The sequence below is a fragment of the Phragmites australis genome, chromosome 3, assembly GCF_958298935.1.
Source record: "Phragmites australis chromosome 3, lpPhrAust1.1, whole genome shotgun sequence".
NCBI classification, from domain to species: domain Eukaryota; kingdom Viridiplantae; phylum Streptophyta; class Magnoliopsida; order Poales; family Poaceae; genus Phragmites; species Phragmites australis.
Genome location: NC_084923.1, coordinates 45,950,001 through 45,968,518, shown reverse-complemented (window position 1 = coordinate 45,968,518; position 18,518 = coordinate 45,950,001). Strand labels below are relative to the sequence as shown.

At 43.2% G+C, this 18,518-nt stretch overlaps 1 pseudogene; it reads right to left on the bottom strand.

Annotated features, from left to right (window-relative positions):
- Positions 1-5,753: 5,753 nt before the first annotated feature.
- On the bottom strand, positions 5,754-6,557 carry LOC133911261 (V-type proton ATPase subunit D-like; annotated as a pseudogene).
- Between the last annotated feature and the right edge of the window lie 11,961 nt (positions 6,558-18,518).

Below are 18,518 nucleotides of genomic sequence, written 5' to 3'. Positions count from 1 at the left end.
ACCACCGCATGTACATCGCACGGAGCAGATACGTTTCATCACACGAATACGGCTGTCATCATCAGCACTGCCATGAATCCATGCCCCGTCCCCCAATAAATCACAAAGACAGCTGACCACGTGAGTTTATCCGGTGCATTTCGGGATTCATGCGCTATTTTGTGGGAAAAAGGTTGAATTTTTCTCTCTCTCTAGTCCCTAGGGTGTTAATACTAGTAAGAAGGGTGATCTTATTTGGCTCTGCATAATAACACGCTAGACTCTATTAAGAGGTTTGGTTGCTCACATCTATCTGATCATTTACATCTCTCTTTTGATACCTTCATTCTCTCTCATCGTCTCCCCTCTCTCTCACACGTGCGTGAGAGATGTAGGCTTGATCCCCGCCTGCCTCCATCGCGATGGCGATCCACAACAGCCACCTCCACCGTGCTGGCGGTGGCGGCCCACAACCGCTCTCCCTTGTCGGTTGGGCTAAGGTTTGGACGATAGTGATGGCAAGCATCCCGCCAGATCCGGTCTTCACCTTGCTAGATCTGTCGATGGAGGAGCCCCCACCGGCCAGATCTCGCATGTGACATAAGGTCCTAGCGACCCAACGCTCGTTCTATGGCCTTTCCTCGACATCCTCGTTCGACACGCATTCCATGGCCTGCCCTCGACATCCTTGTCCTATCACGCCACCTCATCGGCCCCAACTGTGCGTCCCTGTTGTCCCTCTCCACCATCTGGGCGCGCGACACATCGGCTGGCGATGTGGGTGCGTCATGGCATGCGGTGGCCCTCCATTTCTTCCCCTCACTGATCATCGGCCAGGGCATGTCGGCGGCTGCAGCAAAGAGGCACATCGAGCTTATGACCTCCATGCAGCATCTAGGAGGCTCGCCGTCGTCTTCTTCCTCTCTCCCGGTTGGTATTCAATTATTCAATTTTATTTTCATTTGTAAATGCACATTTCTCTTTCTGTGTTTGTCCTCATGTGTAATGTCTCTCCAATGTATTCATCTAGTCCATGTTCATGTAAAAATGCTATTGTTCATATAGTTTCTTCCAATTCTACCGATCTAGAGTGTTCATATATAATTTTTCTTGTGTTCTTATTGATTCATGTGCAAGATACTGATAATTAGTTGTTCGAAAAATGATCGTGATGATGAAACATGTGTGCATTGCATCTACTAGTTCATGATTTTGAATGCAAAAGGGTACATCATGGAATGGGATGGTAAATTTTAACTGCATCGAATATCAATATGGTTCCTGTGATGTTTGAATCTAATGTCTCCAGATCAGAATATTTGATTTTTTTTTCATATCTGCAGATTTAAAACTTTTATTGTTTTTGAATGTCATATGTACAGGATAAGACACATGTGATTGTGGTGCGGAGATACAATTATATGTAGATGTATTTTTTCATCTGATGTCTTCATGAGTATTGGGTACATGACACATAAATTTCTATTCATTTTGTTCTTGTTTCTTTTGATCTTTGTGTGCAAATGGTGGTGTGCAAATGGTTGTGTCCATGGTCATCTGCATGCCTCATGAATTGGGGTGCAAGCCTAGCTCAATAAATGAACCCAGGGGAAGTTCATGTGACATGTATTGGCAAAACGACTGTGCTGAAGTAGATTATGTTATATCACTTTCATATTTGTGATGTAAAACTTTCCATGGTAGTCATTTAACGAGTGCAAATATGATGACTTATGCAGGTGAATGTTAATTTGGGTGGGCTTCATGCATTGGTTTTGCCTTGTGGACTTGTTGAAAGTGGACCTGTGGGGCTCCCAGTTGGACTTTAGATGATTGGATCACCCTTCTGTGAGATAATACAGTGCAGTTCTTGATCTTTAATTTTGGAGATCACTCTGTGTTATTCCAGGACTTGTACTATTCTCCTTCCCATCCTAGTTTTGTATTCAATCCTACTATTTTCTTTGTTAGTGAATCACTAATGCTAATTCCACCCACATTTCTAGGGGAATTTGCTGAGAGTAGGCCACATCTTCGAGCAAACACTCCAGCATTTCAGTTTTATTCCACCATTGTTGGCAGAGCGTTAGATATTGTGTTTCATTCAACCCTACTTGGAGCTATTCAACCCTACTTGGAGCTATTCAACAAGCAATTACTAGAGCTGGTGTCTGAAGATCCTTCTATGCAATCTCAAAGTTTTGAGACATGTTTCATGTTGTATACTGCAGAAATTGTATTATTTTAGAAATAGTTTTTTTCTTCATGGATTGTTGAGAATTGACACACATTTGTTGTTCATAATTTTGTAACAATGATGGTTTTTGTTAGTTTTATATTTTGTCCAAAAAAAATAGAAGAGGTGACAGATCCCTTTCACAACAAGGTGAGTATTGCAGCACCATCAAGCAATAGAAATACACATCTCTAAAGCTTGACAATAATCGTTAATGGTCACTCTAGGCGTGAAGCTAAAATTGAATTGCCGGATCAATCAGTGGTGCTACCATTGCACACATTCAGAAGAAAATTCATGGAGTCTAGAACTTCAGAGTGTAGGTGTCGTGCGGCAATCCGCACACACCTTTCTTCAATAAATATAACTAAAACGAACATGACACAAAATACGGTCCAATTGAATTTACTACAGCAGCTGCACTGCCTGCACATACCACACCGTGCTAAAGTTCCTTGGCAATGTTTGATTTCCAAGTATAGATTATTCATAGTCTTGGATGACCAGACTCCAGATTACTCACTAAAACAAAAATCTCCACTATTCTATAAATAGATACCATTATGGAGCTTCAATATCAACTTATTGTCTCCACAACTACAAGGAGAAGCAATCCATTTAAAAAAAAATCTAGAAATGAAATAGACTAATACCACGCATGATGACTACATCAGTGTGCATTTGAAAACCAAACTGCATGCCGCATATAATCAAAACATCTAAGCCACAGTAAACAATAGTCTCAAGCAGAAGAGTGGGGAGCATACATATGCTAAAACAAAACGATATATCCAATTCCACCCTGTGAAGTACATCTTAGAAACCATACTAGCTTACAACCACTACCAACTTCTGGATAAAACTGATAATCTAAAATAGACTGCACCAATGCCAAAAAAAAAATCCAGTTATATCAAGTAAAAGAACATATGTTAACCAGAGTGCTACCTTATCTGGTAATCATGGATAAAAGCAATAGCAGTATGAAATAGACTGGAATAGCTTATTCAACTTTATTTGTTACTGCAGAAAATGAACTATTCCGCCAGATTTATTCTAAAACTATTTGTAGAAACAATCCATAATGGTTCTGCCTTTAGTACATTTTGCAACAAATATAGTTGAACGTCTGATAATGAGAAATACCCCATGCCCAGTGAAGATTTTGGTTCAAGGAAACTAATAGGAGTGACAAACTTTAGGGAGCTGACTTCAGCTGGCCTCTTCAAGAATCAACTTACAGTGTTACTATTACACACATGCTCATAAACCACATTTAATATTTATCTTGTGACCTCACATCTAACACTCAAATAAGACTTCTATGCGAAGTAAAACTATTGTGCAATGCTTGCGCTACCTTCCTTTCAAGCTTTCCTCTCTATGAGATATCATCCTTCCTCTAGCCTCCTGGAAAAGATTTCTATGTGATGTATCTCGGAGCAATTAATAGAGGTAAAAAAATATAACAGCTCAAGTCTTCAACCTAATTTTACTGAGAAACATAACATACTTCAACACAAAACTACCACATATATCCTATACATGGAGTATTAGTGCAGTCTAGGGATGGCAATGGGTCTGCTCCCATTGGTTTTTACTGGAACATACCTGACCTAAAACCCGATTTGTCAAACCCGACCCGGCCCTGAACTCAATACCGGGCGCAAAACCACCCTTGTCCCCGTCCCCGATAGGGACCCAAAACCCGACCAGAATGTTCTAGGGTTTCCTAGTTCCTCAGTGCATATGCTGGTGAATTAATTGCAACAGAACAGAGCTTTCTCGGGATCACAATCAACACAGAATTTTCATCAAACATGGAGCACCACTCGTTTTCATTATCACATAAGCATATAGATGATCTTACCTGTAAATGTCGTCGTGGCCGCCGCCACCCTCTAGTGCGCCGCTCGCCGCTGATGCCCTGTGCTCCGGCTTCCTCCCTCCTTTGTGCTTGTTGTTGCTTGAAGCCGTCAACACCATGCCGCTGGATTTTCCTCCTGCCCACGCTCCGCTGTGCCCCATCTCGTGCACTCGTAGCCACCCATCACGTCTCGGGCCATCACACCGTTCCATCGGCCCACACCTATGCACTTTGTCGCCACCGCACTGAGCGGTCCATAGCTGCCCCGTGCGCCATCCCGTCGACCCATGTCGCTCCACAAGCACTCGCAACTGCGCTCCTCCACCGTCGTGTCGAACGGGCACCACCGACGGATTTGGCATGCTGCTCATCAACCTCACGTCGGTGGAGTGTAGGGTTGATGGCAGTGGAGAGCCGAGGAGGAGGGAGATGGTGGGGGAGGCAGGGGAGGTGGAGATGGGAGGGGCGAGATCATAAGAGGGAGGGAGCAGGAGCGAGCTCCAATGACGGCGTTGGCGACGACAGCTGGAGGGTAGGGACGACCGGGGAGTGGGGGTCATGACTTGGGGAAACAAGACAAGTGATGAGGGATAGAGGGACCGAGGTTCGAGGGAGAGAATGAGAGATGAGGGAGAGGAACGACGAACGAGTCGCTGGTATATCTTCGGGTTTTTGTGGCTCCGTGGGTGGAAAATTAGACCTGGACCCAAACTCAGTTCGTGTCGAGGCCCAACCTGACAGCCCCACGGGGTCGTTTTTTCACCCAAACCTAGCCCTGTCGGCTCTGAAACCATGGGGACCCGAACCGATAAGGCTAATTGCCATCCTTAGTGCAATCTTTGCTTAATCTTCAGAAAAGTATATGAAGTGCTCTAGATCTTCTCTTTTTTAACATGTTATGATTAGCACCTGGAAGCTAGAATCATGCTGCTTTCCAATGCTTCAAAGTAGTACTGGTAATTCACACTTATGGTAAATTGCTAATTTGTTTGTAATACACCATCACACTGATTGTTTCTGATTTTAATACTATATGTCGTATCCTCATTTTCTGTTAGATACATCTCCCCTGATCAATCTAAAAGTGAACCTAATGATAGGAAGCTTAATAAATCATATTTGCCAATGGCCACTAACATTAAAACATTATAGAGTGAACATCTCTTAACTAGCACCCTAAAGTGTAAGCGTATTGTTTATAAATGAAGTGCAATGGCAATATCATGTAGCATGAGTAAAAAATCGTGTGTTTGTGATTACCAAATCTTGTTTACATGAATCAACCAATACAATCTGCAAACATGATGTGAAGTGGAACATTGACATCAGGTAAGCATGAATATATAAGTTATGTGGTTGTGATTAGCATATCTTGTTTACATTAATAAACAGCCACATTATAGTTCACATCAATTATCACAAGTAGGAATACTTTTGGACATCATTTACACATATAGCAAAGGTAAGTAGCGTCCATCTAAGAACTAGTGTTTCTCAAAAACTACAATACTCAATTGGTATTGGCAGGGTTTAGGAACCACAACAACAATCTTTACAGAAGGAAAGAAACCATCGCAGCAAGAATATTTTCCTGATCCAAGATCTGAAATAATAGCACAAGGCATCGATAATTCTACACACCAATTAAATGATTGGATGACCAAGAGATGATCAGAAGATGATGTCATCATCCTTCTCGCCACCAACAACCAGCAGGTTTGTTGCATCCCCCCCCCCCCGCCCGAGATGCCCCTCTTGAGCGCGACCTCCTCTGCGAGCTGCTCCTCTGCAAATAGCTTGGAGGCAGCCATCTGGTGTTCAATCTCCCTCTTCTTGTAGCCTTGGATCTTATTGAGCTTGAAGAAGTCCTCACGCTCGAGCTCGTCAAGCTCCATCATGATGTAGGTGATGGTGTTTTTTATCCTAGCCTTGATGACATTCTCCAGCGCATTAACACGACGGTTGGTGGTCTTTATGGCCTCATCAAGCATGAGGAAACATGTCTGGAGTGAGGCTAGCTCGACGAGCACCTCGATGGCCGTGGTGTGCATGGTGCAGCAGACAACGACCTACTGCCCCTCACGCGCGAGACTCGTGAGGCTCGGTGACACATTAGATGGCCGCACAGACGTGGCGACATGGTCCAAGGAGTGGGTGAACTTGGGGAGCTTGACCCCAACCACATTATCTTGGTGGGAGTGGACGCGACGCAGATGGACTGGAGGACAGTGTGGCAGACGCGTCGGAGACAAACTTGGCCTCTCTGAGGGAGAAGGAGGACGTGTGCATGGTCTCATCCTTGGAACCCTTGGTGGTGGTGATCTTCTTGAGGATGGCGCAAAACTAGACTGTGAGCGCGTCTGACTTCTTCTTCAACACCATGTGGCTGCGCGTTGTACCGACAAGTCGGGCTTTCATCACCCCAAGCATCGTCACCATCGGCACCACGCTGAGGCGTTGGTTCTGCCCCATCATCGCACTGCTCTGACGCCGATCAAACCGTCTCAATCACAAATCTGAGGAAGGGGACACAGGGATCACAAGTGTTGCGACTCTCTTGGTCGGATTGTGTACCAATGTGCGTAATAGGATGGTGTACCATTATGCAAGCCCATTTAAAAAAATTATGTACACCCGTCCTTCTTTCTTGCCCATCTGTTTGGTAGCTCATCACTCCATAATTTCCTAGCTCCCTCAGAAATTCATTTCACAAATCCCATCTCTCACCTCATTCAATGCTGCTACGAATCTCGAAGCACCAACCGATGGCCCAGATACCCCCCTGTGCTTAGGTCCCCTTGAAAAAATCCTTGTTCGCCCGTCCCCGACATCTCTAATCAATGTTGACATGAACACTGATTGAGCTGAGCTGAGTAGCTGGTGATCCATGAACAGTGCCATGGATTTGGATCGATTACTTAGCCTGAAAAACCAATTGCTTCGTATTGTTTGGCGCCTCATTGGCTGCTTATGGATCTCGATGTAGAATGATTAACCAAGTGGATAAGTGTCTTGGTTGATATGTGTGATGAGTCATTGATAATGCTTGAGTTAAGTTGGACTTGGTTATCATATGTTCATTGATGCTTGTTCTTATTCATTACTAACTTGAGTTAAAGGAGAATGGAATTGGAATGATTTTCTCTGAGTCCAGGTGATTTGTTCTCATCTAATTATCCGATGCCTGGGAAATTGACTTCACCGGATGATCTGGTGTGATGCTAATGCTAACAGCAGAGGTTTTTAGTTTGGTGACAAAAATTTAAAATGGGCACCGAATGGTCCGGTATTGGCTATTTATGTGCACCAGACTATTTCCAGCAAAGAAGGATGCAAACTAGGTTCTGGTGAGCGGTACTCACCAGACAGTCCGGTGATGAGTTATGTGAGCACCAGATAGTACACCAAAGCTTTTCTTGCAGAGATGGTGAAATTTTGAACTCTAGTGTAGTGGTACTCAACAGAAGGTCCGATGTGTGCACATTTGAACACCAGATTAATCACCGAACCATTTCTTGCAGAGGGATTAAAACAGTGTGTTCTGGTAGAGATGAAGGCACCGGATATTCCGGTGACTAGATAGTGAACACCGGAGCAATGCACCAGACCTTTTCTTGTATAAACGAGATTCTTCAATGCACAAAAGAGTTGGACTCACTGGATGGTCTGGTATTCAGAGTTAGAATACATCAGAACATCCGGTGTTCACGATTTCTACCAGTGAGGAGGAGCTCGAGTTTAGCTAATTCATGTCCACTGGTGTAGGTGGCAGGAACGAGTAGTGCAAACTACTCGTGTGACGTGCTTTTGGGTGAATACTAAGGGTATATGGCTTCACTTAGCTTTTGGTGTTGATAGGTGTTACTTTTCTGTTGCGTAGTTTCTCTAATTTTTTATTATAAATTATTGTAAATGGTTAATTGTTTAAGAACTTGTAATATAATTTAATTACTCATTCTTTCTTAAGTTTTATTGTGATGCTATATATTAGAAAGGCATGTGTTCTGATCTTGGGCATAAAACATGTGTCGGGACTATCATGATGGTATTTTGGTTAATCATCGTGGTCGTGATTGATTATCCTCATGATTAATTAAAATACTATTTAGACGATTCCTCACAGCGTGGTATCAAAGCTTGATTTAATGAAGTAGCCTGCAAACATTTAAGATGTGGGTTAGTAAAGGGTGTCAACATCACTAAGCAACACACTAATGTTTCTTTTTACCTCTTCATGCTAATATATATAAACTTATTATATTATGCCTCTAAGTGTAATGAACGGTCGATTACTGCATTGAGTGTTTATTTCCACATGGTGATGTCTTTATGGATCTTGTTGCATCAACGAAAAAGGTAAGGACGTATTTTGATGACGGTAAATATCAGGGGCTCAACCAATGCAATGCATGGGTCTGGTATGTCCCATATGGTGATGATACGGGAAGTAAATATGTTAGCAATAATGTATGCCCATCCACCATATGATGGTAGTTATGGTTGTCTACCCATGTGACGATTACAAGGGATGTCCTGTAAGGTGATGGTACGAGAAGTGAATACGTTGGAAGCGATTACATGGAGTGTCCCATAAGGCGATGGTACGGGAAGTGAATACAATGGAAGCGATTACATGGGGTGTCATTTGTGCAATGAGATGTACAAACACCATTCGCACGAGAAAGAAAAAGTAGCCCAAAGTGTGATGATTGGTAATCGTAGTATGTATGGGTTCCTGCGATCTTGATGTTTGTTGCAGAGTGATGCATTTGAGAAAGAAACGCGTAGATGAGGATCCATCGTGCGTGGAATGGGGTGGAAAGGCCGCTGCTGGTGGTGCCAGACTTCTAGCGATCCAAGTAGGCAGCAGTCTGACCACCATATTTTCTGCGGTCTGACCGCTAGCGACGGTCTGACTGCTGGCATTTGCGCAGAAGACGTTGTGAGGGTGATCTAGGCCATGTTTTTGCCATGCTCTACTAAACCTTTTGATCATGCATACTCATTACTATAATGTAATGCTCTAGTGTGCATTGTTTGTTTTGGTTCGACGTTTCTATTTCCAACTAAAGTTTAGATTTAATCTTCCACCTTCTCTCATTTTTTCCATCTTTAGCAGGATGAAAACTCTCCAAAGTCTCAAATATCTTCTTAAGGGTTCCAATGAGAACAATCTTATACCGTTTCCGGCGCCGAGCATGACGGATGTTCTCATACAAATAGAACAAAACTGTCAAGCTCAGAAGATGCTTCTCGAAGCTTTTGTAACATGGTCCCTCACGGAGGAGGTAGAGCCGGACACTGGGTCAACTTCTTAGATTTTTTGATGACTCAACCGCCCACATTCACGTGGGCTGAGGATCCTCTCGATGACGACCACTGACCGAACCATCGAGCAAAAGCGTGCGCTACTTAGGTGTGAGGACCACGAGAAGGCTCTCTTCACCGCCCATCAGCTTCATGGTGCTGCTGGCGCATGGTGGTCTAACATTCTGGCCATGCATGCCGCCAATCACCATGTGTCTCGGACGGAGTTCTACCAAGCCTTCCATAATTATCACATTCCCAAATGGATTATGGAGGTCAAAAGGTGGGAGTTTCTAGACCTCAAGCAAGGAGGCAGGTCGGTGATGGAGTATGTTCAAGTGTTCAACCACCTTGCACAGTGTGTGCCAGAAGAGGTCAACACCAATGAGCGGAAGTAATACCGCTTTGTGAACGGTCTCTCTTCCAAGATGCAAGACGACTTATCGGCTCAATTCACCGACTTCAACAAGCTGGTGAGCACCCCTCTCACGGTTGAGTTCAAGCTGAAGGATCACCAGAAGGAGAAGAGGCGTAAGAGAGTTATGTCACCTTCCATGGGTGGGAGCTCTCAATGTACACAGATGGAGAGTCACCTCCTCCATCTCACATGTCAGCTTCGACTGCTTCACGGCCAATATGGATAGTGCGACTCTCATTTTTCTCCACTCCGCAAGGGCAGCCTCCAAGACCCGCCGGTTCTCGCGGGAGTGTGACAGGTGACCTCGATGACCCGTGTTACAATTGTGGCTGTGTCGGTCACTATACGTGAGATTGCCCTTTTCTGACGCCAGGAGCCATGGCGACTGCTCCAAGGCTATCACTGTCAGCTCAACCCCTTCCCCAAGCTTCTAAGATGGGGCACGTTCCCAAGCGTGACTGAGTGAACCACACCGCCACCGAGGAAGCTCACGAGAGAGACAACGTATTGATGGGTATGTTGCTTGTGAATTCTTACCCTGCAATTGTGTTTTTCGATTCTAGTGCATCTCATTCATTTGTCAAGGAGACCTACGTCTTGAGTCACAACATGATCACCAAGACGCTACCTACCTCATGTCATATTGATGCACCCGGTGCCCGATTGCAAACCAACCAGGTCATCCCTTTGGTCGAGATTCTCATTGAGGGAGTTCAATTTTTCACAAACTTGATTTTGCTTGATATTAGGGGAGTGGATGTCATATTATGAATGAATTGGCTTGCCAATAATAAGGTCATCATTGATTGTGCTCATAGGACTATCACTCTCAACGACGTGTTCGGCACCTAAGTCCAATTGAGGTTTAAGGAAGTTAATCCTTGCCTTTATACCCTAAAGGTTGTCGCAGTCAAGGACCTCCTGAACATTCCCATCGTGTGTGAGTTTCCTGATGTCTTCCTATAGGAGTTGCCAGGAACGTCACCCAACAGAGCAGTAAAATTCTCTATTGAAGCAGATTCAGGAGTTGCTCTCAAAGGGTTTCATTCGTCTGAGCTCCTCACACTGAGGATGCCCAGTGCTCTTTGTGAAGAAGAAGGACCAGACTCTGCGGATGTGTGTTACATACCGTCCATTGAATGAGGTCACTGTCAACAACAAATATCCACTTCCCAGAATTGATGTTATGTTCGATCAACTGACTGGTGCTCAGGTTTTCTCCAAGATTGAGGTTAGGCTATCACCAAATAAAGGTTCGACCGGAGGATATTCCAAAGATGACTTTTTCTACACGTTACAGCCTTTATGAATTCAATGTCATATCCTTCAGCCCTTACCAATGCACTGGTGTTCTTCATGTACTTGATGAACATAGTCTTCATGGAGGAGCTTGATAAGTTTGTCATAGTTTTCATCGATGACATTCTTATATACTCCAAGACTGAAGCAGAACATTCTGAGCATCTCTGTGTTATTCTTGGTCGACTTCGAGATCACAAACTATATACCAAGTTAAGCAAGTACGAGTTCTAGCTCAAAGAAGTCACTTTTCTAGGGGGCATGTTTTATCTGAGAACAGTGTTGCCATTGATCCAAGCAAAGTACAAGAAGTTTTTAATTGGGTTCAACCCAAGAATGTCACCGATATTCGAAGTTTTCTCAGACTCACGGGTTATTACCATCGGTTCATCGAGAACTTCTTCAAGATTGCCAAGCCAATGACTTAGCTATTAAAGCAAGGAAGTGTATTCAAGTGGTTGAGTGAATGTAAGTCAGCTTTTCATACTTTGAAGAAACTACTCATGACCGCTCCCGTTCTTGCTCAACCTAAAGTGGACAAGGGTTTTGATGTCTATTGCGATTTTTCCCACATAGGCCCCAGATGTGTCCTTATGAAAGAATGTCAGGTTGTTGCTTATGCCTCGCGCCAATTGAAGAACCATGAGTAGAACTACCCAACTTATGACTTAGAGCTTGTGGCAGTTGTGCATGCTTTGAAGATTTGGCGTCACTATCTGCTAGGAAATTTGTGCCATATCTATATGGATCACAAAAGTCTCAAATACATTTTCACTCAAGTCGATCTGAATATGAGACAAAAAAGATGACTCGAGTTAATCAAAGACTATGAGCTAGAAGTCCATTATCATCCCGGCAAGGCGAAAATGGTCGCCAATGCACTGAGTTGAAAGGCCTGATGCAATTGCCTTATGGCCAAGCCTGAAAATGCTACATTTTGTGATGATTTTTGAAGACTTCGACTCGAAATGGTCCTGGAGGGATTTCTTGCAAACTTGGAGATCAAATACACCCTCCTGCATCAAATCAAAGAAGTTCAAAGGAATGACAAGGGCATGGCCCGAATTCGAGAGGAAATGAAGGGAGGCAAGACCATGTGTTTTTCTGAAGATGATCATGGTGTCTTATGGTTTGGGAAGAGGCTGGTGATTCCGAAAATTGATACACTGAGGAAGAAAATTCTGGATGAAGCTCATAACTCATTGTTGTCCATTCATCCGGGAAGTACCAAGATGTACCAAGACCTCAAGGTAAGATTCTGGTGGACTCGCATGAAGCGAGAAATTGCTCGATATCTTACCGAGTATGACATTTGTCGAAGAGTAAAGGCTGAGCATCTTAGGCCAACTGGTATGCTCCAACCATTCCTTATTCTCTCTTGGAAGTGGGAGGGGATCGGAATAAACTTCATTACCGGATTGTCGAAGATCTCTCATGGATATGACTTAATTTAGGTCATTGTGGACAGGTTGATAAAGTCTGCTCATTTCTTTTCTGCCAAGAACAAATATTCGGTCAAGCAATATACGGAGTTATACCTCACTCGAATTGTTTACCTTCATGAGATTCCGAAGAAGATCATCTTCGATCGAGGTACTCAGTTTACCTCACATTTATGGAGGAGCCTTCATGAAGCTATGAGAACCGAGCTCTTCCATAGTACCACCTACCACCCTCAAACCGATGGTCAAACCGAGAGAGTGACTCAGATTCTGGAAGCCATGTTGCGAGCTTGTGCTCTCACATATGGGAAGAAGTGGGAAATTATCTTGTCATTCACTGAGTTCTTCTACAACAACAATTATTAGTCAAGCATTGAAATGTTGTTGTTTGAAGCTCTCTATGATCAAAGTTACCGAACGCCGTTGCATTGGTCTGAATTCGGTGAAAGGGCTTTTGTAGGCCCAGATTTGGTAAAGGAGGCAGAAGAGCATATTCTGGCTATTCGCAAGTGTCCCCTCACGACTCAGTCCTAACAAAAGAACTCTGCGGATCGCCGCCACCGACAACTTGTGTTTGATATTAGGAACTTTGTCCATCTCAAGGTATCGCCTCTCAAAAGGATCGATGCCTTTAAGTCAGAGGGAAGCTAGCACCCCGATATGTAGGGCATTTCCAAATCATTGCTCAGCGTGGAGAGGTGGCCTATCAATTGGACATACCTCCATCCCTCTCCACTGTTCACAACATATTTCATGTCTCATAACTGTAAAAATGTCTTTGAGTTCCAACCGAAGTTTATGAGGATGCAAATCAAGAATTGCACCCGGATCTCTCATATTGTGAGTGACCAATTCAAATATTGGATGAAGTGGAACGCAAGACTCGATGGCACTCTATTAAATTTATCAAAGTTCAATGGAGCAATCACATCGAGGACGTAGCAACTTAGGAGCGTGAGGATAAAATCTGCTCCAAATATCCCAAACTATTTTAGAACTTGTAAATATCATTGTAATTTTGCATATTGGAGCATCTCACATATCTATAAATATCATCATGTTGAATGAAAAGTTTGTTCCTAAAGGATTATACTTAGAAACCTTTCGAACCGAGAGAACATACTCTTAGTGGTCTGACCGTTGTTGATCTGCCGACCTGACCGCCATAGGCGTTTAGAGCCCAAAGCTCTCTATATGGATTTCATTTCGTCAAGGAATTTCAACAAAATTCTTTTCCATTTATGTGAGATTCCCTTCCACTTCATCACCATCACCTTTTCCTTGAGTTTGCTGAATCTCGGGTCGAGATTCTTTTTTAGGGGGGAGGGAGGTTTGTCACGTTCCAAAACGCTAATCACGTGATTAAGCATGCATAAGTATCATGGAATTATGTTTATGTGTATTCATTTGATACCTTGAGTTTAAACATGATTAAAAAGTACTTACAGATAGTTGAGAGTCCTTTAGGAAAACCTTAGATGCCTTGGAGAGAAAGAAGAATAGAAAAGTGGGACATGATCAAGTTTTCAGCACAAGATCGCTCTCATGGTCTGACCAGGATTCCCCGCGGCCTGACCGTCAGGGGGCAGTCACATAGTCTTGCCACGTGGGCTTTCTGTCTCATCGACACTTCCCGCGGTCTGACTTTCAAAGCGCAGAGGCGATCACTCTCTCTTTCTCTCTCACACACTCACTCCCTCACTCTCTTCCCCACTGCACCTAAGAGAGAGGAGAGCTCCATCACAACGTCCACGATGATCGAAGATCGAGAGTGGGAACCTCCCCAAGCTTCTAGAGGACTTCCTCGAGCTCCTCCCCTCTTCCCCCTCGTCGGAGGCACACTCATCCAACTTCAATCCTACACACCACCGTAGAGCCCGATCCCCAAATTGGAGCTTCTGCAAAGTGGATTAATCTACTAGAAAGCTGCCATGCACTAAGGTGAGGTATCCCCTACAGTTTTTCTATTGTTTTCGAACTTGATTCGACCCTCATGTCATTTAGACCTAAGTTCAACCTAGCTTAGATCCAATCCATGGGGTATTTTGAGTTTAACACATTGAATATTGTCTAAATCGCTCTATAAGCACTTCACTAGTTCCATCAACCATTTTGGTACCCTTCATGATCGAAGGCCTCACTGGAGCATCCGCCAAAGACCTTCTACATGTCGGTGGTCTGACCGCCACTTCAACACCGGTCTAACCACCAAGGTCCAAGACTCTCTGCACGCTCGCGGTCTAACCACCACCCCAACGTCGGTCTGACCGCCAGTGGTTCACAGCTCTATGCACTTAGGTTACAATGTTTGAGGTTCAAACAATTTCCAACTCGAGTCTTTTGTCGATCTTTTGCAAACGTTTTTAAAAACAACGCTCTATTGTTATCCAAGCGCACATTTGCATATTTTTCTATTGTTTGTTTGTTTACGCAATGCATTCTTGATTCGTTTAGGGAGTGTTGCGCTGACGGTCCAAACGAGTGAAGACGATGCCAATTTACCAAAGTTCTGTGAGTGTTACGCCAAGAGTATCAGGCAACCGCCAGAACAGCAAGGCACACATCTAAGCATACTCAACCTACTACTTTAGATCTTGTATTGTATAACTTGATAAATTACGTTTTATGTATGTTTGCATGAGTAGTGAGTCTATTGTTAGGTTTAGATGGGTAGAACTTATGTTGATGAATTGTATTGTCTCTACCTTGAGTTGTTGATTATCCATATTCTTGTAGAATTCATAACATTATTAATGTATAACTTACAAATTATTTGAAATACTTAGCAATGTATAGATCCTTGGTAGAAAGCGAGCAATGGTTCAACTATTGCTCACGAGCTTAGAGCTTACTTATTGTTTACAAACATAATAACAATGATATGGGTTGTATGAGATATGAGAATGAGGCGAGATATGGACGGTGCTAGGGGTATCTTCTGCATTGGAAAAGTTCCTTGTTGTAGTTCGGGAGAGGAGCCTAGATGCCATAGACTGCTTGCATCGTTTAAGCACCGTCCGTCGGTGCAATTGGCTTTAGCACTTTTTGTACTTACTACATGTCGCATATGAGAACGATAAGCTGAATACCTTTATAACTGTGACATTTTGGCGTGCAAGTCGATAGTGTCATGGGCATAATAAGCTTGTAGGGATATCCAGTTTGCTACAGGAGTAGTTCTGGATGACCCACACACCTATCGGCGTATGATCAAACGGTTGTGGCTTATTGGAAAAGGTTGACATGAGTACCCCCTTACGTGTGCTTGTGTGGACACGTGAGTTGTACCCCCTGTAGGGTGTAAAAATAATTTGAATTGTCGCATTCTCGGTCATGAGCATATTTCTATCCATTTGCATCGGCCGTAGAGTTTCTGAATTCGAGGATGTATGATATAGAATGGTGTATTAGGATGGTTGGAAATGATTATTGATTATATGAGATGATTTCAGTTATATTTGTGTTTAAATTGTTGGTTACATGGTAGAAAGATACTTTTGGTTAAATATAGAAGCTCATATATGTATGTCAAGTTGTATTTCGCATATGAAATTTACTTAACTATGTGACTGATTTCTTGCTAATACCTCAATACATTCTCTTTGGAGTCGGGTTGTTATATGTACCCACTATGGATTAAGTCTTGCGAATACCTTCATATTCACGCTGCTCTTTTAGTTTCTACCGGTGAGAAGGAGCTCACATTTGGCTACTTGAAGCCCGCCGATATATGTGGCGGGAATAAGTAATGCAAACTACTCGTGTGGCGTGATTTTGGGTGGAACCTAAGGGCATATGGATTCACTTAGCTTTTAGTGTTGATAGGTGTTACTTTTTTGCTAGGTAGTTTCTCTAATATTTTGTTGTAAATGGTTGAGTACTTAAGAACCTGTAATATAATTTAATTACTCACTCTTTCTTAAGTTTTATTGTGGTGTTGTATGTTGGAAAGGCATGTGTTCTAATCTTGAGCACAAAACACGAGTCAGGACTACCGAGATGGTATTTCGGTTAATCATCATTGTCGTGATTGATTGTCCTGATGATTAATTGAAATACTATTTGGACAGCTCCTCATATAGGAGTGCATTACCGGTGAAGGGTATTTTGGGAACAAGGAAATTTAAGGGCCAAATAAGCTCCTAAGAGCTATAAATAGAGGAGTAAAGTTGTGGAAGAGTTTTGAGTCAGCCATTTGAGAGCCTAATGATAGATTTTGGAAGAGACAAGATGATAAGCTTAGTCTTTATAATAGGCTAAAGCTTTTGTGAGAGAATGACTTTGTAATATGTCAAAAATAGGATTGACCTATGTGTTTAATAAAGTTTATTTTATCACATGAACTTGTATTTATCTACTTCTAGTCTCCTTTTGATTTCCCTATCTTTGGTGCAAGTTTTTCGATTTTATTATTAATTTTTGTTTTTGCTTTTAAGCTGTGATTTTTTAACTTTGTGAAGTTCTTCTTGTCGTTAAAGGCATAAACGTTCGTATACTTATGTATTTGAGAGGGTTCTGAATTCTCTTGCCTCTATACCATCAATTTAGAGAGTTACTTCTTTTGATGTCTATATTTTTGCTTTATTTTTCGTTCAAATTTTATATTTTTGTGCTCAAAGATATATAAAATGGTCTTAAACAGAGTCTATATTACATATTTCATTCATAGAGTAACATTAACTTAAAACTTTCTTTCTTATTGTATCTCTCTAAAATTTATACTTACATATGTGTACTTTTAAAAACATTAAGTGAACTAGATATAGATCATCTATTAAAAAAATATAAATCATCTATTCACGTCCTTTTAGTCCCTATCTCGGTCCTATACGGAAGCCTACCTGGTACGTGCGTGAGTGCAGCAGTGTGACTCGGGTACCCTACACGGGTGGGTGCATGTCAACACCCCATTATTAGGTGTTGGCAAGGGTGTCGCCAAGATGAGCTACCCGGCTGCAGTGCATCAGGCTCTAAAAAATTAATACTTGTTACTAGTCTTTAATTAGTAGAATATTACTTGAAAATTATATACATTATGAAGTAATGCATCAGGATCTTTTTAGCTCTAGCATCGCCCCTGTGTCGGATTCCCGATCGGTACCCATGCATTGTTATCGTAGTAGTACTAGCTTGGTACACCACTAGTTTTCTTGTAGCCTGGCAAAGTGGCAAGATGGCAAAAAGATTTCTCATTTGCCTCATTCGTTTGATACTATTTGCTACTAGCCTTTTGTTAGTCAAAACTCAAAAGGGACATGCCATCTCCATCAGCGACTTGCATTGTATGAAGCTTCTGCTGGCTTCAAATTCCGGATGACCCAAACGTTCCCGAACAAAATCTTCTCTACGTTTCCATTGCTATTTGGCACAACACATTTGTAATCGTGTTGTTTCACGCGTCGGGTAATTGCATCACCTGTGCCAACGTCGTCGTCTTCGGTGGGACAAGAACATGGATTCGCGGGAGTCCGTTAGGCGTCAGCACCCGCGTTCGTGCCCTCTCAGCTAGTGGTTAGGCAACACGCGCTCGTTTCCGTTTCTTCACTCGAAACATTCCAAAACCGCCGGCCTCAAACGGAGTGCTCGTAGTAAACAAATGCGGGCATGGCATGCAACGGGCAAACACCGGCAGATACACCCTACAGCTCGTACGCTTGTCCATTAACAAATATACGCTGCCAACGCCATCGCAGAAACAGTACAGAAACTAGCAAAGCTTACGACGTGGAAAGCACGAGTAACGACCGACCTAATCAAAGCGGATTAGCAGGCTTGGTGTGGGAGCACGACGGCGGTCGCCGGCCGTACACCGCCGGCAATCGTGCAGGCATGGCGGCGGCCGGTGAGGACGTGAGGCCGTCGGCCCCCGTCGCCGCAGGTGAGTGGCTGCCAGCTGCGAAGCACGACCGAATGGGCCCAGGAGCCCAGCCTTATCTCGACAGGGAAGGACACGGTGGGTCGCCGGTTAGA